The 26,696-nt window shown below is 38.0% G+C and overlaps 1 protein-coding gene across 3 annotated transcripts in view; it reads right to left on the bottom strand.

Moving 5' to 3' along the window:
• MBD5 (methyl-CpG binding domain protein 5) overlaps positions 1-22,286 on the bottom strand; it is a 95,386-nt gene extending 73,100 nt beyond the window's left edge. For all 3 annotated transcript variants that reach the window (XM_009285293.2, XM_019473620.1, XM_019473621.1), the window contains exon 1: positions 22,193-22,286. The gene's annotated coding sequence lies outside the window, so the exon portion shown is untranslated. The remainder of the gene's footprint in view (positions 1-22,192) is intronic.
• Positions 22,287-26,696: the final 4,410 nt, after the last annotated feature.

Genomic DNA, 26,696 nt, shown 5'->3' with positions numbered 1-26,696 from the left:
CAGCAGTCAGCACTGCAAACCTGCCAGAATCCTTCCAGCTTCCGACTCAGAGAACGCCGTGCTGGGCAGGCCATGAAAACCATGCTCTCGAGCACACGATGGAAGGGATGTCTAGCGAACTCATCGAGCTCGGTGGGTATACCTCAGTTCCTCTCCTTTGTTTCTGACATAGGAGTAAAGCACAAACCCTCTTGCATGTCTCCCCTTCTTCCCCTCTGGCAGAAGCAGCCGTGATGCCTTCAGGGCTTTTGCTGGAAAGCTGGTTCCTGCACTCTCTCGCCAACAACCCCTCTTGCTCCTCCACCTTTTTGTCTCCTCACCACACTTTTGCTCTTGGATCTAATCCCCCCCCACGTATCAAGTAGAAAACCTGCCCTTAGTACAGTCCTGGAACTCCTCCTCATCTCCTGCTCAAGTCCTCTCCTAAACACGGTAGCATATCTGACCCTCATACCAGCTGAACTTACTCTCTCTTGCTACTCATCCCCCACATATGATTCTCCATTTCTTTAGTATCTCTCCGTGAAGTCTTATCAGGGGAAAACTTGTCCCAGTGTATTTCCTCAGCCCTCACCCAGGCTAGAGAAGCACAATAAGGAAAGCACGCACCTTCCTCCAGGGAGGCTGTTGATAACGCTAGAGCTAACTAGAGGGAGCTGCAGCTGGCGGAGAACATCACTGACGGGTATGGTCATAGGCTAGTTTAAGCAAGCGATGGATATGGAAGCATTTCTAGTCACTTAAGACTTTCTTCAGTTAAAAGCGTAAAAACAGACAAATACCTAAGCTGGTAGTTTATGCATGTAAAGCGAGAACGAGGACAGTTCTCCTAATCCACACCTATTCCTTGCTTCCTTCCAGGCTGGCACTAGGGAACTGCTCTCCCTAGCAGCAGGCTGCACCTCAGCAGTCCCACTGCCTTCCTGTGGCCATCTCCCCGTCACCATTAAGAACCCGGGCTGCACCTCAGCAGTCCCACTGCCTTCCCGTGGCCATCTCCCCATCACCATTAAGAACCCACTCCCTAGAGGTAAGATTTCAGCCCCAGGAGAGAGTATTTCCAAGCAAATGACCAAGCAATCCACAACGGTCTCTCTGGCAGACTTAGCCTGGGTCACTGGTCGGATTTCCTGACGTCGCAAAAATCAGGATGACCAAAACCAAGCCTATTTCCTAAAGCAGGATGCCATCCCGCTGTATTCAGTGAGCTGGGAGGTTGTAAGTACTAATGTAAGAGTTTTAGGGAGGTAGCAGGTAGGGCTGCCTTGGGACTTGGGCATCAGTGGTGTTTTCTGCCACACCAGGCCATCCTCACTTTCTGGCAGGCTGTCTCATTGCAGCAGTTTGTGATTGGAAAAAAATATAAAATTCAGTGGCGATGATTGCAGTATTAGCTACAGCTGACACAGACAAAGGATTACATTAAACATCTCCTACAGCAAGTTGATCATAACAGTCATCCGATAGCAGTAAGTTAATTAGATTCTGATACTTAGTTCAATATCCTAACAAAGATACTCAAGCATCTACTCAGCATTTGCAATAGTGAAAGAGTGTCGGTGTAAAGCTACCGGGGAGGCAATAAGCACCTTTGCAACATAGTTCTTAATCACCGGGGGAAAAAAAGAGTAATTCCCAGATCACTGCATAAATGGCCACCGATACCTTTGCACTCAAAACCAGCTGTTTGACTGGTTTGTAACTTTTTTCCATTTGCAGATCACTACAAATAAAAAGTTTTATATCTTCCAATTCCTATTTTAATGCGGTACCTTTGCAATACAGAATTATGCAGGCTCAGGAATAATGAGTGGACAGAGGCTTGTAATTGGTTTATTGGTGTGGTTTGCACACTTTATTATGCAAAACAGAAGTGATAATTTTTATTTGATAGAATTTTATGTTGTTTTTACTCTGAGCAATTCACCAACAGGAAAGAACAAGGTGGGTTCCCAAGCTAAAAGTTAAGGGTGCCAACGTATGACAAAGTGACAGCTAGTCAAACTGCAAATGAAAAAAAAACAGAGGAAACATCACATCATTAAAAACTTGTAATAATTTTTCAGAAAAAACTTATTACACAGCATCATAAATTTACTATCCCTTTGGTTTATTTAGATAACCGAATAGCTTCTGGGGGAAGAAGATGAAAACAAATCTAGAAAGAATTGCCTTAGCAATCCCCCCATGAAAACACACTCCACTCCCCCTCAAGACTTCCACAAACCTAGATGCAATTTTTTATCCCACGTCTGCTCTATAAGCATTATTAGACAAGAAAAAGAGGGGACAGTAAAAGCAAGCATTTAAAATTGTCAAGGTGTTTGACAGTAAATCAATAATAGGAGAAGGTAAAAACCAGTTTTTTTAAGTTAAATACACAAATACACGTTGAAGGACTGAAGATGGAAAGCTATTGCAACAACAACAAATCCTTTAAAAAAAAACAACCCAGATTTAACTCTTTTCTCTAAGTTTGTTACATTCCAAAATCTACGATGTAAATTCAAAATATGAAGTGCGTTAGGTTTCTTACTTCTAAAATGCTTTTCGGGAAGCAATTCAATGAATAGCTGTATTAATGCTGTCATACAGAGATCAAGAAAAGTATTTCATGCATTAGAGCAGCTAACAAACAAATTTTGTTAGCTTCATGTTAGCCAGCTTTTCACATCAGCAGAGCACACAGAAGAAGGATCCGAGAACAAGACTCAGTAATAGTCAACAGACAACTTGGTTACATGTAAGTTTGTTTTTTTTATTATAAGATTTCATGTAAAATTTTCTCTACCACCAAAAAAAACCCCTTTCAAGCCAAAGAAACTTCTAATATACAATGCAAAAGACTTAAATTTTTTAAGGCCTCCAGTCATTAACAAGAAGTTAAACACTTTTAAATGCTTTGCAAGTTATCTTAATTTAATAATTAAAAAATGTAAGTGTAATAGCAGCATAGCCTTACAATTCTGTATGGATCTAAGAACAGTGAATTACATGGTGTCAACTGGTCTAATTTAACTACTGGATTTTTTCCTTCTTCACAGAAACCATAAGTGTCCCAGTTCCTCCATTCTTAGCATGTTTTTACACTATCTGGATTTAGGCTTAATAGAAGAGAAAGTTTCTGACCCCTGAAGCTTTTGCTTCCTCTTCCGTACTTGCAAACTTCTCTGATTCAAAGGTATGGCGGCTGGTAGGAAGGAGTTAATGGGAGCTTCCAGATGACAGAATTCATTTCCCAAAGAGAGTACCGAGACATCCATTCAAGGAGAAAAACTTTAAATTCCTACTGAATTACGCTCGATTGAAATTGATGGGACAATCAGATCCCCTGGCAACTACTGATCTGGTAGATAAAAAGATTTCTATTCAAACCAAGCGCTGAGATTCTAACGGTGAGCTGAAGCCTAAGGACCAAAGCGCTGTAAGAGTACAGCTGTAAAAGTACACTTCCCAAATTTTTGGAAGCGGTGCTCAGTGGCCTTGGTCTGACGGGTTATAAGCCAAACATGCCAGGTCCAGCTATTTGGACTGCCTGATCTGCCAACTGCCTGGACCTAAAGCCTTGCGGGGAGCAGAGTGGCGAGACAGCAGAGTACGGCAGGTGGAACTTAAGCCACCGACTGGGCCCTATGGCCTGTCTCCCTCATCGGGAAAACAGAATCTATAGATGTCTGGAAATGTACTTCATGTAGATACTTCTTCCTTACCTTACAACACATGTAAAGTTGATGCTCCTTGAGACAGCCTCCCCTATATATCGGTATTTTCGAGCTTGAACTACTAAAAACTCATCCAAACCAACCAGGTGCATGCCTGACAAAGTAACTGAATCATTCCACTGCCTTCAAAAAGCACCCATGGCTGAAAGTAATTGCATACACAAAGAATTTGGTTAGATTTATAAAATATTTTTCAACGGATGGCAGTAAGTATTTATGCCAATGAGGAAATTTTCAGTCAGCTTTTTTGAACGTGCGAATGTGGAAACATGTAAACGAAAGTTGGGACCTAAAATAACCGTGTAAAATTCTACTCCTTCACCATCACTTTGGATTAACAAGATGATCAACAAGTGCGATGAACAGGACCCTCACCTGAGGAACTCAAGACTTGCAGTCTCATCTTAATGTAAGAGGATGTCAACAAAAACATGGTCATACCATACATAAAGACACAAAATTAAGGTATTACATAAAACGGCAATGTGCACTGATGCGTTAGGAAATACCTATTTTAGCTACTGCTCAATTTCAGAGAACAGATGGAAAAATTTAAAGTTTGGGCAATAAGAATTTTTTTAAAATGTCAAGATGGCCTGAAAAACAGATGAGAATGCCTTGAATTCTCAGTGAACCGAGATCTCTGCAACCTAATGTGGCTAGTTTAACACCCCAATCTTTAGTGATAAGATACTAAGTAGTTGCACAAAATATTTCCCTTATCGTGCTATATGAGATGAAATATTTAAGAAGCATTACCTAATGTTTACCTAACAACCCCAGAATACATCTTAGACCATAGGTTAGCATGTGTTTATGATGATACGGCTTAAAAAAACCCAAAGAGCATCAGCTATGGCTTCATCACTTTTATCATGCCCATTCTTGAGCCACCCATTAAAGAAAACAGCTTTTTCCAGTAGAACTGCTGGCTTGAATGCAAGTGAAATGAACGTAACTTTCCTCCTAACTGAAAGAGTTTTCTGCTCTATGGCATCCAAAGTGTCTGGTAGCCTCATAACACATTAAATGAGGAATACGTCAGTATACTCTTCCTGACATTCTGCGTTAGCAGGTACGAATAACAGCGTTCAAGTCTTTCCTCAACTCCAGTAGCTACAATCTTTTTGAGAGTTACGTTCTTGAGTACTTCCAGTAACATGTATCTCATCTAAAGTTTTGGTGCAAGAGAAAGTGACTCACCTTACACACAAAACAAGAGTTTCAGAGGAGATTTAGAAAGCAAGCCTGATGTACTTTCAAAGAGCCGGCACAAGCACTATTAAAATTAACCTTGAAATGTGTTGTTATAATGTGAAATGCCTAACCAAGCCACGATACAGAATATGAACATTACTAAAAAAGTTGTAATGCTGTAGAAGTTCACGTAGGTAATAGTTAGCTGCTACTAAGTGAAATTACTGCATTAGTAATTTTTAAGTAGGGTTCCAAATAGTCAACACAAACCAGATACAGGCTTCTGAATTATTTATTTTTTGAACTATAAACGTGTCCTCTGCTAAACTACCAAAATTAAGAATCTACTCATGCAGCTAGATCCTCATCTTGCGTATGAAGGCTTCACAACAAAGCAGTGTAAATTTACTCAAGGTAGGAATTGATCCGAAAACATACACGGAACTGTAGTAAGTGGAAAAAGTCAAATCAGTTGTCTGTAACTGCTGTAGGTCAGCCCAACTAAGTACGCTATGTAAATACAGTGGGGTAAAAAAAGTTTGTACTTCAGCACCTTCAAGTATTTTAGGCAGCAGATAAAAATGAGCAGTTTAAAACAAGGTTTTTCTTTAAATAGACCTCTGTTTTATTCTTCCAAAGAAACCTTAAATACAGAAAATACAAATTCGCCTGCACGGAAATAATACTCTACCCTAACATTCCTTGTATTATCATCAAGAACTATTATTATACCCATGTACCGAAATATTTTCTATCAGTATTTCTTCCCACTTGATGTAACCAAGTCATTTTGCGGCAGAGTTAATTTGACAGCACAGAGTAAACTATCCTTTCTGCTTTATCAATTTTATTCATTGTCTTAGTCCAAATACAAGTCCCAGAGCAAACTCCAAATTCGGTGCAATCACACACTGAATGGTAGCCTGCGCCCTTGCGGCACAGGTCACAAAAATGAACACACTAAATTTACGTTCAAGAGTTGAAGGGCACAAATCTTTCAAAGCCGCCAGATTTCACAGTAGTTTTCTAAACTCATTGAACCCCACAGTCCTGAGCTTTACTAATCGCAGACTATTTACCATCTCTGTATAAATTATGCCAATATGTTTGATAGAAATGCGTTTTTGTAGCATGCTTTCCAGATGCCATTTATGAGTAGAGAAGACTAACACATAAAACCAATAAAAAGGAATATAAGTTGATTTTAATCTTTGCTTTCAAATTTTTCTGCGATCAGCAGTGAAAGATGACATGGAGTATGCAACTAGGTGTCAAGAGTCATACCGAGAAGTAGATCCAACACACCTTCAGAGCAAAGATTTTCTTTGCCCCGAATGACTACAGACACAGGCAGGGACGGTCACACTATAAAGACAGTTTGAGATACGGGAGTTTGGAGGAGCTAAGGTAAACCAAAAAGCTGAAGAGGTAGAATTTTTTATTTTTTTTAATTTTTTTTTATTTCCCACTATTACAGAGTAGCACTTTTTAAAAACTTAATCCATGAAGCTTTTTGGAACTATAGCAGGATAATTTAACACATTATGCTACTCTGGAGTTTAGGTCACACATACTGACATCATGTTTTCAATGAATTTGGAATATCCTTAGCATTATATTATTTGACATTCATGGAATCGTCTCAGGTTAAGCCACATGGCAATACATTACATCAGGTTGTATTTTAGCAACCGCAACGCTGCAAGCTTAGCAAGGAACTCAGGATTTCAGGTATTTTGTATTATTGCAAAGGCACTGTATGTACATTTACATACAGTAACTGTTATATCAACGGAAAAGTTATTCAGTGATTTACGGGCATAGCACTTAAGCACAATTACCAACTTTGAAACCTATCAATTTGATTCTTTCTTTCGTTCTTCTTTTTAGCTGGCACTAGCACAAGAAGTTCTGGCATAGATTGTTTTCAGCTTGCACACATTTAAAACCAGTGTTGATTTCCTGGGACAGCTGATTTAAAATTGCTATATTCCCTTTAATTAAGCAAGATTTACAAGAGGATCATAAAGATTTCTTGTAGTATTAACCACTTGATTTCCAGAACCCTAGAGCAAGGCTTATTTTCTCTTTCCACTATATACTAAAGTGACTTTCTCTCTTTCAAATCACTGAAAAGTGTAACAGGACTTCCTAGAGGCGGTGTGCATCCTCTCCTCTCTGTCCCATACACACCATAAGGACGGATACCCCAGGATTTCTCCATGGCAGCACATTTCTGGAATCGTCTCAGGTTAAGCCACATGGCAATACATTACATCAGGTTGTATTTTAGCAACCGCAACGCTGCAAGCTTAGCAAGGAACTCAGGATTTCAGGTATTTTGTATTATTGCAAAGGCACTGTATGTACATTTACATACAGTAACTGTTATATCAACGGAAAAGTTATTCAGTGATTTACGGGCATAGCACTTAAGCACAATTACCAACTTTGAAACCTATCAATTTGATTCTTTCTTTCGTTCTTCTTTTTAGCTGGCACTAGCACAAGAAGTTCTGGCATAGATTGTTTTCAGCTTGCACACATTTAAAACCAGTGTTGATTTCCTGGGACAGCTGATTTAAAATTGCTATATTCCCTTTAATTAAGCAAGATTTACAAGAGGATCATAAAGATTTCTTGTAGTATTAACCACTTGATTTCCAGAACCCTAGAGCAAGGCTTATTTTCTCTTTCCACTATATACTAAAGTGACTTTCTCTCTTTCAAATCACTGAAAAGTGTAACAGGACTTCCTAGAGGCGGTGTGCATCCTCTCCTCTCTGTCCCATACACACCATAAGGACGGATACCCCAGGATTTCTCCATGGCAAAGCACAACATTTCTTTCTGTTGGCTGGACAGACAGCATCATTCTGCTTCCTGTACTGGAAAGTACACAAGATTTCAAAACCTCTTTCACCTCTCTCTCTGCCTCCCCAGGCTCCCCAGTCTGGCGGCTCAGAGCTCTCAGACCACTGCTGAGAGCTGAGCCTTCACAAGGTAGCGCTCCCCTTCTCTCAAAAGCTGATGGCTGCTTTCAGCCACCAGCACCCTGGAGTGAAGTTGAAGCACTACGAGAGCTGCCCTGGGAAGTGGTTGAGTCACCATCCCTGGAGGTATTTGAAAGACTTGTAGAAGTGGCACTTAGGGACATGGTTTAGCGGTGGACTTGGCAGTGTTCAGTTTACGGTTGGGCTCGATGATCTTAAAGGTCTTTTCCAATCCAAATGATTTTGAGGTGTTGATCAAATTTACGGCTGAGACCAAATGATCTGCACCCCTGCCCAACCAAAAACCTAGCCAAAGAACAGTGATTTAAAAATACCGTTCTTCGAAAATGATGAAAGAGAGAGAGAAAGAAGCATGTGAACCTATGAGAGAGAACTGTGAGTACTGTACAAAGACACGCACATATTTTGGATATGAGAGGGACCAGCTTTTTGTCCTCTTAAACCACAGATGCCTGCTGCATCCAAGATCATCTCTGCAGACAAATCCTGATCTTGAGATTGAACTGTGAACATGGGATACAAGGACTCGCTCCCCTCTCCCAGTCCCTGAAGACACCTCTCCTTCACTGCTCTCCCTGAGGATGGACAGTACTTCCCAGCAGTTTCATACACCTCAGTGCACACAGAAAGCCAAGCGACTGCATCAAGGACAAACTATCTGCACTTTGCATGTCTGGGCAACCTCAGATGCCTGATGCTGTTCAACAGGAGCTTTTTTTGTTTTCTAATCATCAACTTACACATTCTCTGAATTTCCTTTTTTTGTTTTATTAAGTAGTGATTATATTTTTTGATTTAATAAAATGCCAGGGATATAACAAAACTCTGGGCTTAGCTTTTGTTTTTCAGAAGGGACAAAAAGCAACAGGCATCCAGTTTATTTTTGGTATCTTTTGGTTTAACAGCAATGCTAAACATATTCTTCCATTTTTTGCGCAAAAAGTGATAGTGCTGTTCAGGTGCATGCTAACAGTTATCAGATAGCTTTCTGGAATATTAATTCTATTTCAACAGAAACATGTTAAGCATAAATAGTTTACAAAATGGGAAAGCAGGATGAAATTATGAAAGCAACAAGAACTGACAGCGTATGATGCTAACGTAAAATATTTTATAAGTGCCTATGTAATACATCAGATTTCTCTACGCTCCTTAGTAAGAGCTCATTCCATCTCCCCCCCGCTCTCCCTGCTGCCAGCCCCACCTCCTTTAGCATAGGAAACAATTCTTCAAACTGTGCAAAACGAGCTGAACATTTATTACTTTTAACTTAGTCATCACCTTGCTTTAGCGTCCCATATATTATGTAAAACTCACCGTGTGCTGTTACTATTGGGCAGGTCTCAGAGTCCTGTAGCCCATTGTGTGACGCTTCCTCCTGCCTCCCTAATTGTCCCGTGCATGACCTATGGATACCCAACTGTTGAGGTACCCTACCTTTAACGGGGTGAAGTTATCAGCTATTAAGCTTCTTTCTGCAAGTATCCTTTGGAATGCTGCAAAACCTGGTATTTTTTAAACACCTAATGAGTATAAGTTTTCCCAAGCTGATTTACTCAGTTTTATCTCCTCCTGGATACACACCGATATACTGCACAATGGCAACATGCAGTTTCTGTCAAAAGCCTCGGCATAATCTGGGACTTGAAGCATTGAGAACCACCGCCCACGCCATGCGAGTGTCCATCACAAAAGCACTAGCTGCTGATGTCCTACTATCAAATGTTACACTCACCGCACTAGTAAAACATCCAAACAGTACTTCACACAGAATGGAAACCTTCTCCTGGTGAGTCATCAGGGTTTTTTTTTTTTTTTCCTGGCACCAATACGGATCAGAGTAAATTAACAGAATAAATTAACAGACATGCAGGAAAGCTCTCCTCCTGCATCCCAAATCTCTAAAGCCATTTTTGGACTTGTACGCATGAACCACTGAAACAACAACAGATGAAGAGACAGTTTGGTTCCTGAAAAGGTCTGGCCAAAGGCCTTAAATCTTGTACTCTTGTCAAAATACATCCAAAGATATCATATGAGACATCTATCGAAAACTGAGTGTTAAAAAATTAAATCAACCTAATTAGGTAGACAGCTAGCCCTACCATTCTTTATTAAGTAGTTATGAAATGTCAAAGGTAAAAAGCATACAGGCTCTAGAGCTCAGCAACATTTGCATTTGAAACTACACCAAGATCATGTATTTGAGGGTGAAGCGAGGGAAAATTGGGTAAAATGCAAGTTCTTCTAATGTTCAAAGACTGCCTTGAAGGTGTAGGACGTTTTTAGCTATTTTAGCATATTTTCTTTAGAAGCACAGATTAGGTTTGTGTTTTTATTGTACTCTTTTGCTTCCAAGGCTTGAAAGTATTAACTCAGCGTTCTCCGCTTTGGGCTTTCAGAAATACTTCTGTATTTTGTTTTACTGCCAAGCCTTGAACTGCAGTAGACAAGGACAAGCTCAGGGCACGCTGCCTCCACGGGGCAACTGGTCAGGAGGAAGCAGTGCACGAAGTCAGGTAAGTGGAACCCACCTGAAAATGTGTGCTTTAAGTACCCAGGGGCAAAGGACTGTCTGCGCAGTCTTTAAAGATCTCATGGGGGCAACTGCATGGTCAGACACCAATTTCTGGAGAGCTTTCCTTCAGCAGACACAGAGCAGAGAACTTTGAGGAGTACATGACAAATGCATACAACATAGATTTGGACAAATCCAGATGCGTCAGAGGTTACCCCACCATTTACATTTGTTGGCCAAACCCTGAATCTAGTAATTTATTGAACTTAAATCACCAAGTTGCAGAAGTTATGGAAAAATCTACTAAAAAATAATCCATGTTTAGTTTCTCTAGAAAAATCTTCACAAGAGAACCTCTTTAGAAACATCTTCAATACTCCTCCAAAAATCGTTATTTTTTACCTTTTATTGGAGCAAAAGAATCATGAAAATGAATGACAGAGATGGCTTCAGCATTCAGACAGCATTCCCTGATGTTGCCGATGAACCGTTTTTAGATGGGACAAAATACTAGATGAGTTCAAGGACAGATAAGAAAAAATTTAACTGTTACAGAATCTGTAGCCTAGAGCTCATATTGCAAAACATGCTGCAAAAATACCTAAATGTGTCAAATCCGGAAGAAGGGCCAGGTATCTCAAATGTGATGCCTATCCAAAATGTAGCAATGAAACACACTTCAATCAATACAGCACGGCACTTTGTGAACGTAACTGCAATGCTTTTTCAGTTCTTCCACAGAGCCAGAACCTAACTCAGACTTCAGTAATTGCGTATGAACAATGAGCATATCCTCAAATCTGTCTGCTTTAAAATCACCTTTTAATCATCACTAAATGACCACACTTAGTTCAATGCTAAAACATATAGTTCAATCCTAGATTCATGTTTTATAAATTTCTATTTCTACCTAAACAAATAATTCACTGTTGTGTCAGTCCAGTAGATATTTTGTATGGGGGTTTTTTTTTCCCCTCCCTTTCAGTGAATACATCCCATTATCGTAAATATTGTATGAACTTGAATCTAAGCTAAAACTTACTCTAAGGAACATAGCCCTGCTATTCCAACACACAAGGAAGAACCTATAGTCCCTTCCAACCTCTCCTTGCCTCCCTTCCCTTCAGCCCACTTGCCAGCAATGCCACTGAGTTCAGTTCCCAGGCTGAGCGGCTAAACTGGTTTTAGCTTCTTATATACTTAGTTCTGGATTTAGGAATTGATCATGGAGGAGGAAGTCAGACCCTTCTTTCTTTCCAGTCAGAAATGTAATCCCCCCGAACTGAACCCAAAAGTCACTTACGGCTTTAGCTGCTCCTCCAAAAGAGCTCAATAAGAGGAAAGGACAGACCGTGCCTGTCACAGAGCACCGAGGGATTCTGGCGAAGTCTGTACCTGGAGTGTAGGCTCTAAATGTACAGCAATGCAATTTTTCCCTATCACAGAATTTTGTGTTTCACTATATATTTGGGGCAGCACTAGCCTTAATAAATGTTTTACCCTCCAAAAAATCTCTAAATTCTATTTAAGATCTACCACGTTGTTTCTATCAGCAATTTAAGGGATAAAGCAATAAGGCATGTCAGTAGTATAGCTGCAGACTTAGTATGCTATGGACCAATTTTATGCTAGAGAGCCACAGCAAAAGTATGCTAAGCTGGGCTTCTTAGCACACTGTTTGGCGGATCATTTTCACATAAATGGCTTTCACAAACTTTACCCAATTGGCATCATTTTTTCTTTTTGCAAATAGCGTAAGAAAACGCTAAAGCACATGTACAGCTAAGGGAGATGAAGAAAGTGTACCACACGGTAACAACAACAAGCAACAATACAGTTATGAAAGATTTAGTATGTATAAACAAAGAGAAAATATTTAAGTCCTTCCAGATGAAAGGTAGAGCAGTATTAATTTTATATAAAAGCTGTTTCTTACTATTACAGGTAATTAAATATGGAAACTTTTTTTAGGTGAAATCACTCACTATCACTTCCAGGCTTCGAAACAAGATCAGGGCAGCTTTCAAATAGGTGAGCTTTAATCCAGGTTCTGCAAAAAGTGGTAGTCTGCATGCTGGAGGAAGCCAGAAAACAGTCATTGTGGTCTCTTCTGGCCTCTGGGTTTTTAAATTCCCTTACTCTCCCTTACATGCTCAGAAAAAAAAAAAAAACACCAGACTTGTCTTGGGCAGGAAAGTAAAATAAGCAGAGTAGATATAAAGATGGAAGACACAACTGAAGAATCTATGTCCAATTGAAGGCACCACTCCCATCTTCACTCGGAGATATGCTTTTACAACAAGCATTTCTAATTTGAAAGCATTTTATCATTGATCAGCTGCACTTTACTCTTTTGCAAAAGGACTTAAATATATCTTTGTGCATTAAGCATGCGTTCGTAGAGTCTGCTTCACCGGGGAAAGAGGCGGCAGCTATGGGAAATGCAGCTTGTCTCCCTTCACCCTGCTTCCCAAATAAGCACCATCTGATGCGGTGTGTGGTCTAGATCTCTGGACCTTGCCGTCTCAGTCTCATCAGCTTGTTCCCTACCCCCTCCCTGCAGCTGCAGCCAGGCTGGTTCATTTGTAATTATAAACCATCTTCTACTGTCTCAGATGGAATTTTAGCTTTGCAATCCTGTAGCCCAAATCAAAACTATTCATAAAGAATGCGTAATTTTATATGTTTAGATGGGACAATCGTGATAATCTAGTCTGAGGGCATTGAACCTCATTTGGAAACATCTGTGTCAAACCAGTGACATGTCCTTTCACATGAGAGAGAGGATTTCAAAACAGTGTTATCTTACAGCTGAATGACAGAGACCCACACAGTTGTTACAGTGGACATTTATCTTATTTTTCTTCAGTTAAACTGGGAATGACAAGCTTTTTGGTAAAATGTACCAGTAGATCATCCTAAGCAGTGACCCAATTTTGCTAATGAGAACCTAGAAAGATCTTTCTTATGTCCCAGCAGGGCAAAAAAGCCACCATTTTACAAGATCTTCAGTGCTGCCAAAACAAAATGTCAATATTCTGCTCACATTGTGAAGACAAGGCTCTGCTTTTTTTAAGAAAAGGGACTAAATAAAAATAGGTGTGTTTAGGATGGTACTCCCACCGTCTTAAAGGGTAGGCAAAAGGTGAATTTGTTTAGCCATTTGAAATAGCATACCTATTTTTAGAGATTTGAAATGTATTTCAAATTTTAGATAATCAACAAAATCCAATTTAAGAAAAATCATGAAAATCATCATTTTTATGTATGTACTACTTCCTCATAATAATTTCCACTGAAAGGATATTAGAAAGAAGTCTTTTAAGTACGAAGCAAACAGACAAAACCAATTGAATTACAGAAACATTTGGTAGTAACCACCAAATTTTATACCATCACGCTGAGGAAGGTGCCTGGCTCAGTTTTTACTCTTCTCAATCTTTGACACTGTAAACTAACTGATTTTTACAGGATTTCAGGTATACAGATAAGGTATCACACAGACTTAATATTATTCGTGACAGATGGCGAAATCAGCTAAATATTGGTAATGTGGCATTTTTGAAGTAATATCATCTAAATCAGCGATTTGCTAACTTGCCTCACTGGAAGATACACGTTTTGCAGTTTCATAATATGAATGAATTTGCAATGTGTTTTAAAATGCCCCTTTGCAGGAACAACAGTGCTTTTCTCTAGCATCACCGGTTCCAAATAATTGTTTTGCAAAGATCAGAACCAATTTTAATAAGTATTAACTTGATCAAGGCACGTGCATAAATTTGTTTATAGAACAGTTAAAGACTGTTTACTAAGATTTTTACACTTTAAATGGTATTATAACAGTTCAAATGATATTTGAGTAAAATGATCTACTGATCAGCCTTCTGTACAGACAAAATAATATACTAGTATCATCTAAGTTAATGTTGAAGTCATCATGATTTTCAGCTAGCAGCAGTTATCTAATCTTCTGCAAGTCAATGGAAATACTGTCATTAAACTTTAATCAGGTAAAGTTTTCTTACTTTCTCCAGCTGTGAAATTTCATATTACACAGAAGGTACTTGGTAACTTTACCAAGATTGCTTGAATATGAATATTTCGGGGTTATAAGTCCATAGAGAGGCCAAAAGTTGGCATGCAAATAACTACCAAGTGCTCCCTTCTACTTTCTAAAAAAATCAAGACCTTTATTCTGTGTCGTTCTTAACTAACTACAGAGATGTTGTATGGGAACATACACCGTATTTATCCACTTTGGCAGACATCTCACTCTTTCACATCTACAGAATGCAAAACCCAAGGACTTTGACTAATGCCAGTATCTATCTGTTGAATTTCCTTTCAGACTATGTAATACTATTTCTTCTTCAAGAGACGAAACTGTGTAAAAAAAAAAAATCATCTGAAGTGTACATATCATGGGTATATATTTAATTCTATACCATGAGAATACAATACAAACTGAAAGCTACTACATGAGAACTTCATTCAACACACAGAGTATCTTCCAGTCAGAACACCTACACGTCAGACTATTCCAGGCTGCCATTATGCCTACTGTCAACTGTTCATTTGCCTACAGAATCTATCCTACGAAAATGTCACTTGCTGTCACTCAAATACTTCAACTATGCTCGAGATAAAAAGAAAATTAAAGGGAAAAAAAAGATATATACCTGAACTAATATAAACGTCTACGCTAGAAAAATGTATAAAACTTCCAAACAAGAATTAGTAGCATAAGCAAAACCGCTGTGTTAGAATTATTTACATTATAATACACATAATATAAACTATACAGTTTTTGTTCTTCTGCTTTTATTGACGGTGCATCTGTGGCAGGTTTCCTTCTCCATTTCTTGTTCCCTTTGTCAGGACAGCAATTAAATGAGAATTCTGTCACGTAGCTACCTTCTCATAAACTATTACCAAATTACACACAAGATTCAACAATGAACATTTCCATTTATGTATCAATAGTATAAAAATAATAGCATTTTGTTTTCTAACGTCTAAACAACATGCATCTTGAAGACATTACAGTTACTTTGTAAAATTAATGCTGGGATCTATGTCCTAAACAGTTTTAGTTTCCATATTAAGGACTCAACAGAGGGATGGAGCTGATCAAAAAAGATGAGAGATTTTAACTTTTCGTGATACCTTTCAAATGGAAAATTTATCCTTTTCCTATCCTTTTCCTAAGCTCCAGTATTTTTTCCCCCACTCTCAGAATGGTACCTATAAACTTTTAATCGCTGCGAATAAAAACCAAAAGAAATTTAATGAATCCTTTGAAGTGATGTAATCTTAGTTTGGGAGACTAAGTTAAAGCCAACTGTGGCAATTACTGAACCATCTTGGTGAGAAATCTTATTTCTTATTAATATTTTTCAGGAATGTGGTAAAAAATAAAAATAAACATTCTGTTTTGAATGACAGCTCTGCAGTATCACCACAGGTTTTCAGAGGAAGAGTGGCTCTTTTCTTTAGAAACTTTGTGTGAGCTTGAATTTAAAAGCATCACTGGTTTTAATTTAACAGCATTTCACTGAACTGGGATCCTTCTAAGAGAAGAGACAAAGATGTTTGAGATTCACTGAGCTGGATCGGCAGAAACTAACTGGGATAGGGATCTCCATTTAGCAGAGATATGCTGATAGAGGCAAGTTAAGAATCTGAAAAACGACGATGCCTTGTTTAAAGATAAACCAACAAAAGCAAGAATTAGTTAGTTTAATTTCAAAGCTCTTATTTCTCATTGTAGGAAAACTGTTGTGGCTATACTTGTAATATAAAAATTGCAGCTCCTGGTGGTACCAGGCCAGATCAGATGTGACCTGGTACTGGTGACCCAAGCTGAATGTGCCAATTTCAAACCAGGGCTGTATGCAAAGCCGTGGGAGAGCCAAGAGTTCTTCCCTTCCCACCATTGCCTTTACAGAACCAAATTCTCGCTTAACTGGAGACAACTGCAAACAGCTCAACACAGAATCAAGGAAAGCTCCTGCACCCTCTCCCCGCACGTTATAACGAGGACAGAAACGAGGAGAAAAGCCAACTTGGCCAGGCCTTTGCTGTGGGGACACTTGTATCTGGGACAAGCACCCACTGGTCAGAATCACCAGCACCAGTTATCCAAATCAACAACTGGCTGATGAACCACAGCACAGACATCTCTCTTTTTTCATATTTTCACTTTCCTTAACCATTTTGATAGAATTTCGTCATGAAAGTGGGCCTCCAAAGATGTGAATTTATAGTAAGGGGAAAATAAAACTAAATTAAATAGCAAAACGGAAAAAAAACCCAACCTCCACAACCTTTCAGGCCATCTTCATGTAAAGAAAAACAATGGTTTCCTAGGTTTTCCTTAACAGCTAAATTTTAAATTTGCTACCCTTGAGCTTCTTTTTAGAGCACTGTTTTTTCAGAAGGAATTATAAAAACAAAAATCGAAGATCTGAATTTGGTTTGGTGTTACAACAGAAAACAATAATTCAGTTTATCTACTACATTCTTCCTTTAAATATTTTGTGTAATTAACAAATAATTACAGTAGCTCTATTACCTGTTATTTTAAACCCACAGGTCTTTAAGGAAAACCAGAGATGATGTGGCTTTTACCTCACAGAAATTTCTTGATGTATTACAGGAAAACATAAGGATGACTATTTGTAAAACTTTCTAACATCACGAACTGAAAGAATAAAAAACCCCAAAACTTTCTGGAGACATCCAGGTTGCTGTGACTGTATGAAGCCTTAGACAACTAATTCAGAAACTGTGTGCATGTATGCCTAGCTTTGTTAAGAAAAAATAGATATTAAAAGGTGAATTTCAACAGTTATGCTATGATGTTATTAATTTTAAAGAAAGATGCACAGTATCAGAAATCTTTGCATTATTTAAATATTTAACTTCAAAATTACAGTTAAACCACTGAGCTTGATTAATTTGGTAACAATAAAAATGTGTTGGGAATATTTACTTTTTTTTCAGGGTGCCTTCTGTCCCAATTTTTCAAAATGGCAAGCCCTTGTAGTTTGCAGTATTTATTGACACTATCTGCTTCAAGAAAAAGTTCAAAACGTCAGCCCACATTTTATTTGAAAATTGTTTCAGAAGGACCAGCTGGGAAAGAAATGGAGACCATTGAAAACAAACTTCTTGCTCTGGTGAAATGTGAAAAACTTAGCAGAAGACGTACAAACTTTTCAGTTAAGGCAGAGAATAACCTATCAAATCTATTATATTTAAAACATACTCTAAAATATACCTAAAAGTAGTGATATTGTAGAGCAACATTATAGGAATATATTTTTTTCCCCCCAAATACTTCTACAGAAATGATTTAAAGGAACTTTCAAATTAAGTAGGTTTCCCTTTATTACATTTAAGAAGGTAGAATTAGTTTATATCGTGCACTAGAGAAAGTAACTTGGGATTTCACAAAAACCCAACTCTTTCATATTAAAAGATGAGAGAGAGACAGAAAATTGACTGTTCTCAGAAAAACATTACGGCTTCAGAAGAGACAGTTGGGCTCCTTGGTTTTAATGACAATTCAGGAAAAATTGTCTGTCAATCCGGACTGCAGACTGCTTTAGGGAGAAAAATGATGTAACACGACACTGTTCCTTCTCTGTCTTAGAATAACTACAACCAAAACATCAGTAATGACACAGTTCTAAGACAAACTATTTAGAGAAGCACTGTGTATGCAGCGCCAAGTCATATGTTATATACTTCAGTATAATTAAACAGACTTATAAATTCTGAAGTTTGGATAGTAAGAGGCCCGATTTTGTGCAGCGATATATCACGAGTCCCAGAATTACGCAGTTCAGAAAGTTTCAAAGACTACATGGCTTGCAGCTGGAGATGGCACAGGGGACTAAACATGTCTATCACTTTATTGCACAGTATAAAATTCTATCCAGCTACTAGAATTTTCCATGTACTGTTTAAAAAGATAAAACACAAGAAACAGATGTAAACCTCACTCATCCTCCTTAAGTCTGGATAACCAGTTTTCTATTTTATTAATGCTGTATTTCTCGGATATATTTTTGCACCCTAAGTGATTAACAAGAAAAAATATTATAAGGACTTGTAACGTATCGTTCTGGTTTCTTTCACACGCTGAAATAAATAATATAAATCAATAAGTGCCATCTCAGTTTACGGATAAGGAAAACCCAGTGTTTATGCTAAAACTGCTATATGCATATTGAAAATACCCCTAAATTCCAAACTGTTTTCTAATACACGATTTAAAGCTTTTTGAAACATACAGTTTTGGAAATGCACAATTTCAATGTACATACACACTATAGCAAGGACACCATTTGGCAGACAGCTGATCTTTGCATTACGGTTGTGTGTAACCTTGCTAGCACAGCACAGAGGCAGACTTAGCTCCTCCGTAGCACTTCACAGTCACGCCGAAGTAGCCACAAGGCTGTTGTACTGAAGTTGACTTGCATCAGCTGGCTCAGAGCATGGGTAGAAAGATGTGCAACCTTCAATAGCCATCTGTGCAGACTCACCCTGAGAAAAAGGGGTGCAAATCTGGAGCCAGAATAGAACTGTAATTCTGGAAAGTAAGTGAAATGAGGGAAGACTGGTACTGTGTGAGAACAGATAATGAACTTGAAATAGACACCGGCTAACATTAGAAATTACTTGGATGAGGGAGAATGAAAACAGAGATGCAGGACACGAGACATACAAGGAACTAGGATACAAGTAAGAATGGCCGAATGTGAAACTGAGAACCAAGAAGAATGAAATCGTGACTTCAAACAAAGATGCCTAGGCCAACAACCCTTTCAATTCCTACGCTTTTCATGGAGGATCACTGCTCTCACTTTTCTGGCTTGAAAGAATCTTCATGGAGTGAATACCCCAGTTCTGCAACTACTGTAAGAAGTATACAAACCCCAGCAGCCCATCAAAAGAGCTGGCAAGGGAAGCTCCTAGAACTGAAAATGTTTCTGCAAAATAACCTGGGCTTCAGAGATTGGGTTTTGCCAGAAAGTCTTAGAGAAAACCTGTTGCTAAAAGGTACGGTAAAGCATAAAGGCAAATTCTTAATTCTAGCTGCAGAGCAAGGTTTGAAAATTATACGAGTACGGAAGATGTGGAACCACACACCGAACAATTAAAAACACTAGATAGCTGCATAATGATTAAATGCCATCTATTTAATGCAAGGATTTCCTTCAAGGGAGAAAAATAGCATGTTATCATATAATTAAAGACTGCATGATAATGTACAAGGTACAAGTGGGTGAACCAAGGTCACTAAGGTTTTGAAGTATTAGACTGCAAGCACAGTAATGCGTATTAAATACAAAAAGCTCTTGCATTTAAAAATAGATCAAATGGAATAGAAACAGTGTCTGCACATACCTATACAGCTGTGAACATTTTAGTATCGGTAGACAAAAAGAGTGCAAAATAAAAGCTGAGATGCCAAGAATGAGAGATAAATGTTTTTTTGGATTTCATAGAAGCATTCTGAGCTTTATCCACATGTACGTATTAAAACTTTAAGGAAATAACCAGTAAAACATCAACCTTACAGAAAGAAAGACTTTCCCTGTCCCAGTTTTTCACATACAAAAAACGTTTCTTCTTAACCCAAATGCAAACTTTGATAATTACTCCCCCAAAACATTTGGTTTTCCTTAACCGAATGTTGTAGGTCCCCATTTTAGAACAAATAAAAACATACACAAGGGTCTATCCTTGAAGGAAACAGTAACAACAAAACAAACACAAAAATTTAACCTCAACATCACAGAGGTATAAATAACCTCTCTCAGCTCAGTAGTGTTTATCTTTTAAATGAAAAAGGTCTTCTGTCCTTAATTTCTTTCTTAATTTGAGTTTTCCTCTAACAAACAGCTACTGTTTGTTTCCTTATTTTAGGTCATGTAATTCAGTTATGAGTGCTGCACTTTTTAACTCTTTCCCATCTGCTGTTCTCTTACAGCATCATCTGGGAGCTGAGAAAAACTAGAACGATGCAAAACCCGACGGAAGCAGGGCTGCGTTAGCCCAGATACATCTGCCAGTGTCCACTGCATATGGAGATATACACGAGTAACATAACGTTTTAGTGCCCTTGTTAAACTCGGGATGAAAAAAACCTCAAAAAAGTAAAAAGAGTTTCATAGGAGAGCTCTGACTTCTGTAAAAAGATACTGAATGGGCAGTAAAACAGAAATGCATTACAAACACTACATAAATGAGGTACTTCATTTTCATAACACCGAAGTGAAAGATAGAACTGCAACCTTGTGTCTCCCAGCCCACGTGCTCCATCAGGCTGGGTCTGGGCTAACTATGCAGTTCCAACAATTTTCTATTCATACTGCTTGAAAAATCAGTTATAGGGATCTGCAGAAAAAGCCCTTTCCCAGCAGATCACGGCTGCCCAGACATGCCTAAAGGAAGTAACTTAGTTCTGAACACTGAACAAAGTTTGTACTAAGTAGATCAGTTTTCACTGTGTTGCATCGCACGGCGTTGCGCTGCAGGTGAAAAGAATATCAATAGGGCCATAGCATCCTGACAACACAGTGAGTTTTATTCTTCAGATAAACAGCTAATGAGAGCTATTCAAAGTTCAGATCCGAGAACTGAGTAGCTTATTCATGAACTTATCCATCCTCTTATTCAACAGCATTTTACATGCTTCATTTTGAAAAGTTTCAGATGAAGTCACTGTATTCAGAAGTTCAAAAATGAAGCCGTACCCTCATTTTGGACCTGTCTAGTAAAACAAAGGCAGGCAAATATGTAAATTTCTAGTGAATTAAAGTGCCCCATTAGGAGTTCAATTATATTCTGAAATTATGTCTTAATTGGTTTGCTCATAGATGAGCTGTACAGCTAACCAAAAATCTACTGCCATATAATCATCACTAAACTTCAGATATTGCCACACATTAAATTAACAGCAGATACTGAGTGGGAAAATTAGCTCCATTTCCATAACAGAAGATTTTTTTCCCATATTACCTAGAATGTTTTATATAGTTAGTTTCAAAATAGAAAAAAATAATACACAAACAAAACTCTCCTGACTGTCCAACATTTATCTTGATCAGAAGTCCACACATTCAAAATAAATAGCACGAGCAGAGTGCACATCAGATTCGTGTCTCTAACATCTAATTAAAAAGAAGTCGCATTTCTAAACTCCTGTAGAAAGCTTCAAGAGATTGACCACTCTTTTACTTTGCGTGTTGCTGGCTATTTCTTTTCTACATAACTTTTGGGTTTTTGAGTCGTAATCCCCATGCCCAACTACTCTTCGGATTTTGATATATAAGGTATTCCTGGTTATCATCAGTATCACACACAGATATTGCAAATGATCTCATGGTACGAAAAACTAGCGAGAAAGAAAGAATAAGGAATAGCATCCTCATGGTACGAAAAACTAGCGAGAAAGAATAAGGAATAGCATAAAATACAGAAAAAACAAGCTAAGGACTCATATTCTTGTAACTAAAAGGAGGAAAAGAAACCGAGCTCCTTCCATACAGTTTATTTTTCACATTAGTAGGATAAATAAACTTACTAAAAAAAGTTAAAACTTAGAAGTGAAGCCAGGCTCCTGAACTTCAGCTGCTGTTCAATTATGGTTATTTTTGAGGACAAAACCTATCTAACTTATTACTTATACACAAATGCATAATATAGATTATTTTACTTACCTTTGCTCTGTGAACGAAACAAATTTCAAAGATCTTGTCTGTAAATGATATATTCTTCAATATTTATGCCACCAATGACCACCATCGTCAATAAGGATCTGAAGAAAAACACCACAAAGCAGTACATAAGCCACGTTAGTTTCAACTAGACTTAGGATTTTTCAAAATTGTATTTATTTATTAGGAAGACACAAAGTAAAATTGTGCATTTCATACAATACATGAATTTATTAGCGGCTGTTAAAAGCAAATAGACAAGCACCAGAGCCATTGCATGGGAAGGCATTTATCTACTTCAGGCATGTAACGATTACTCTGCATTATTGTATTTAAGACTAAATACACCAAACTTGGGAAATTCACTGCTATCGTACCAAAATAACAACAGCAGTAATCATCCCATGAGTTAAAGATTAGAAAAGACAAATAAAATTACAAATTAGTATTGAAGTGTGTGATATTATAAGCATTAATAGGTTATGAAAAGTTAAGCCACCTCCCTAAACTTTGAAAAGCCAAATTAAAGGTAACTTTAAGACAACGCCCCTAAAAATGCCAGTTATGGTTTTAACACCACACCCCCCCCCATTATTCAACTGTATAACCATGCAGTATCATTTATTAGTGCTGTTTTCTTATTTTAGTACTTTAACTATGGAAAGATGAATTAAAAAAAAGATTACTGTGCTTATGGTAAGGTCAGAATCAAATGAACGTGTCTATGTATGTACTTCCTTTGGAATCAACTTATGCCAAAATGCCCAATAGCGTCAATTTTCTTTTAATTTTTTTTTCCCAAGTCTCAACTTCTTTCATTAAAAGAGAAACCACTTGTCTATTATAACCACAATAAAATTTCCACAGAGTAGTTGAGGTTGCCAGGGACCTCTGGAGAACATTTGCTCCGCCCCACCTGCTCAAGCAGGGCAACCTAGAGCTGGTGGCCCGGGACCGTGTCTAGTTGGACTTTAAACATCTCCATGGATGGAGACTCCACAGCCTCTCTGGGCAACCCGGCGCAGTGGTCAACCACCCTGACAGTAAAAAGGTGTTTCCTGACGTTCAGAATGCCCTGACGTTCTCTGCTCTGGAGAACATTTCCTTAATGAAGGAACTTCAAAGCGTAGCTGTGTAACATGAGACAGGAAGTTTGATAACAGCCGTAAGTCAGTATAACCAACCCTTATGCACATGCTCGACGCTATATACAAAATTAAGCCCCGCTGGTCCCCGTATAACCTAACATATGCTGCAATACTTTTGAAATCTTTCAGTCCTCATTTAGCAACAGATGCAATTAACTAGAAGACTAATCAAGTAAAAAAGCTTTCGTCTTGTAAACAATTTTCCCCTCTACTCAGTCGATTCCACTTGGTTTAGTCTTTCTCAGATTACAGAGGAATCCAACTCTGAGCAAAGGAAAACCTTTTGCTGACTCCTGACAGCGTGCAACCAGAGCAGCAATCCAACTTGGGTTAACACAGGCAACTAATTCATCTTGAATATATGTTTTTTTAAAACGTGATTTATCTATTTACTCATTTATTTATTTTATGTGCAGGCCTGGGACATCTGATTGCCAGCAGTCAGGACACGTGTGGAATGGTGATTGGATCACCAGACCACTTAGCAGGCTCTGTGGACAATTTATTGCTGCTTAAAGCCGTAATACCTCTAATAGCAAAAACACTAAGTTTTTGCAGTTTGCCTAGCAAAAAGTTATTTCATCTCAGCTTTATGATAACTCTTTATCTGAATTGTTCATGTTTGTTTCTTCTGAAGCTAATCCAATCCCTCCCGGCTTCCATCACCTGAGAATGAACACCTTTCAAACCAACTTCTTCCACAAAATAGCACATTATCGAATACTTCAATGGATACTCTGCCCTTTCTAGTGCTTCCAAAAATTTAAAATCCCTGTAGAAAAAATAACTGTCAGATCAGTCTCTGAAATAAAATTGCATAGGCTATACCATGATTATACTAACTCTCTTTTTCTAATGAAAAATCTGAAAAAGAAATTGGATGTACACTGTGCCTTGATGCTTGCCAAACTGAGAGTTGATGGATTGGTATGGGGAAAAAATTCCAGAGACAAAATGACCCTATTAAAGCATTAAAAAGCTGCTGTGTAGGAACTGAAAGCGACGCTGCCCCAGCAGACTGCCGCTGCATTTTCAGATATGGTTCAAGACAGGGTTGAGGGACAGGAGAGGAATGGAAAAAAGTGTTTCAAATAATCTAAGGGTAATGAAATATAACGAAGTGCACAGAAGTCGTCTGTGAAAAACAGGTGAAAAACAAGTTCTGCAGATAAGCTGCTCAAAGTCACTAAACAACCCGATCTAAGACACCAAATGTTGCTGCATTAAGGTACGCCACGTGAACATTAAACCCAAAACAATTACCTTTAATTCAACAGGTCTACATCTTGTGCAGTCATGACATATGCTTCTTTTGTTAGCTATGCTTGGCTTTGGCTGTACTTTACTTGTTTTATATGCCAAACCAATAAAGTCAGAGGAATAAACTGGTACGGAAGCCAAAGCAGAATCCATCAACAGATTTGTTTAATAAGTTCAGCACAGAAGATACTTATCAGCGGTTACAAACCAGAAAGCACACCTGCTGACAGGGAGATCTTAAAATTGAAAGCGCACCGAGAACTGGAGTAAAAAAATGTTTTTTTTTTTAAAGGGAGAACACAATACAGAGCAACTACAGGGAAATGAATGCAACATTTCATTGTGCCATTTTAAACAATTATTCTTCAAAGTGGTTCAGAGCCTGTGACTTGTTTTCCCTAAAAGCGACTTTGCACATGTAATTCGGTGTTGAGGCTTTCTATCAATTGCCCTTCAAACTTAGCATTCAATTTTCTTAACAAGTTGAATCATACCCAAATCTCCCCAGATTTTTTAAGTGCCACTGAAAAGATTTTTTTTTTTGCCTGACAAGTAAATCATTCTCACTTTGCCTTTTGTGTTAATAAATGATATTTTCTTTTTTTGCTGGCACTGAACTGCACAACCAAAATCCAGATATTTAAACTGTGGTCCCATTGCAGATGTTATTTCTGATCGGATTTAATCCTCTCTCTCTCACACATAACAACTGCAGTAATTGTAAGGGTATCATTAATTTTGTTCTTAAAACCTCCAAGCCTTCTCGAAGGAGTTTGAGCATCGCATCACAGGGAAAAGGTTTCTTCTGTGTTAAACCACATTTCAGGGGAATCTTCTAAATCTCTCGGGACCTGTTCATTTTGCTGAACAGCACCCAAGTGTTTCATTATTTTTTTCTTCATATGACTTTATGATCATCATCATAACAGCCAGAAGGAGTCACTATGATCTCATCTTCAATTAATGTGAGTTTACCAGTGTGAAATTAAAACATTCTTTTTAATAACACGTTATCTTATTTACAATAGCTGATTCCTGTATGTCATTTGACACTGACACAAAAAAAGTTACATGGCACCAGAAATAGACAGTCATAAAGAGACTCAAAACAGACATTTTTCCATCTTAAAGAAAGTCTGTATTTTTTTTTTTTTTTAATTCTCTAGCACCTTGTTTTGAATGTTGTTCCTCTAAATATCCTAGAGTATGAAGAGTTGGTTCTACAAGATTCTGCATCCTAGTCTGGTGCCAACCCACAAAACATATGTCTCTGCTCAAATGTAAAAATCTGTTTTGATTTATTTTTTTTTTTTTAAATTTCTTCCTGGACTGGGGACAAAACATTTATTTAGATACAACTCAACATTTAGTGTCTCCTGAGATACAAAACTTTTTAAATTGCAAATATATTTTCATTAATTTATTCCCAAACAGCAACTTTGAAGAAACTAAACCATCTGAACACGTGACAATAATCATTCAAAGTAAATGCTCAAAAATCATTGGGGAAAAATAATAAGTTGTTTTTAGACATTTTTTACGCTCATGGGTGCTACTAATTCTCAAAACCATCAGATTTATTTTTAACCTAAATATTTTGTTGCATAGCTATGTAAAAACATCAATGCATTTTTCTAATGTCATTAGCTTTCCATTTGTTCCCACCGTAAATAGCTCTTGCACTCTATTTTTGTATTATTTGGGATAAGGTAGATTTTCCGCTATTATTGACACAACAGCACAAAGTATTGTTCAAACATTTTACAAAACTAACTCGAGCGCAGAAAATGATACAGCGTAGGCCACCCTGACCCCACGACCGGATTTCTTTAGATGAGTCTCTGGGCCGGTCCAGAGCTCCGATGGTGAAACCTCGCCTCTCTGTGCATTGTGGTAACTGTCCACATCCACCCAACGCTGGGGGTTTGCTTATTAATATTAATATTCTAACATCACAAATGCAAACAAAAGACACTCTAACCTCAGGAGTTAAATATTTGCACTAGTTTCAGCAAATTAGCTTCTTGAAAGAGCCAACTTTGCACGGGCATAGATCAAAAATAACTTTGATGAAGTAACAGGTGTTACTTTAAATCACA

Source organism: Aptenodytes forsteri, unplaced genomic scaffold (assembly GCF_000699145.1).
Source record: "Aptenodytes forsteri isolate BGI_AS27 unplaced genomic scaffold, ASM69914v1 Scaffold380, whole genome shotgun sequence".
Classification (NCBI taxonomy): domain Eukaryota; kingdom Metazoa; phylum Chordata; class Aves; order Sphenisciformes; family Spheniscidae; genus Aptenodytes; species Aptenodytes forsteri.
Note: the sequence above shows the minus strand (reverse complement) of the source record. Positions and strands in the feature narration are given on the sequence as shown.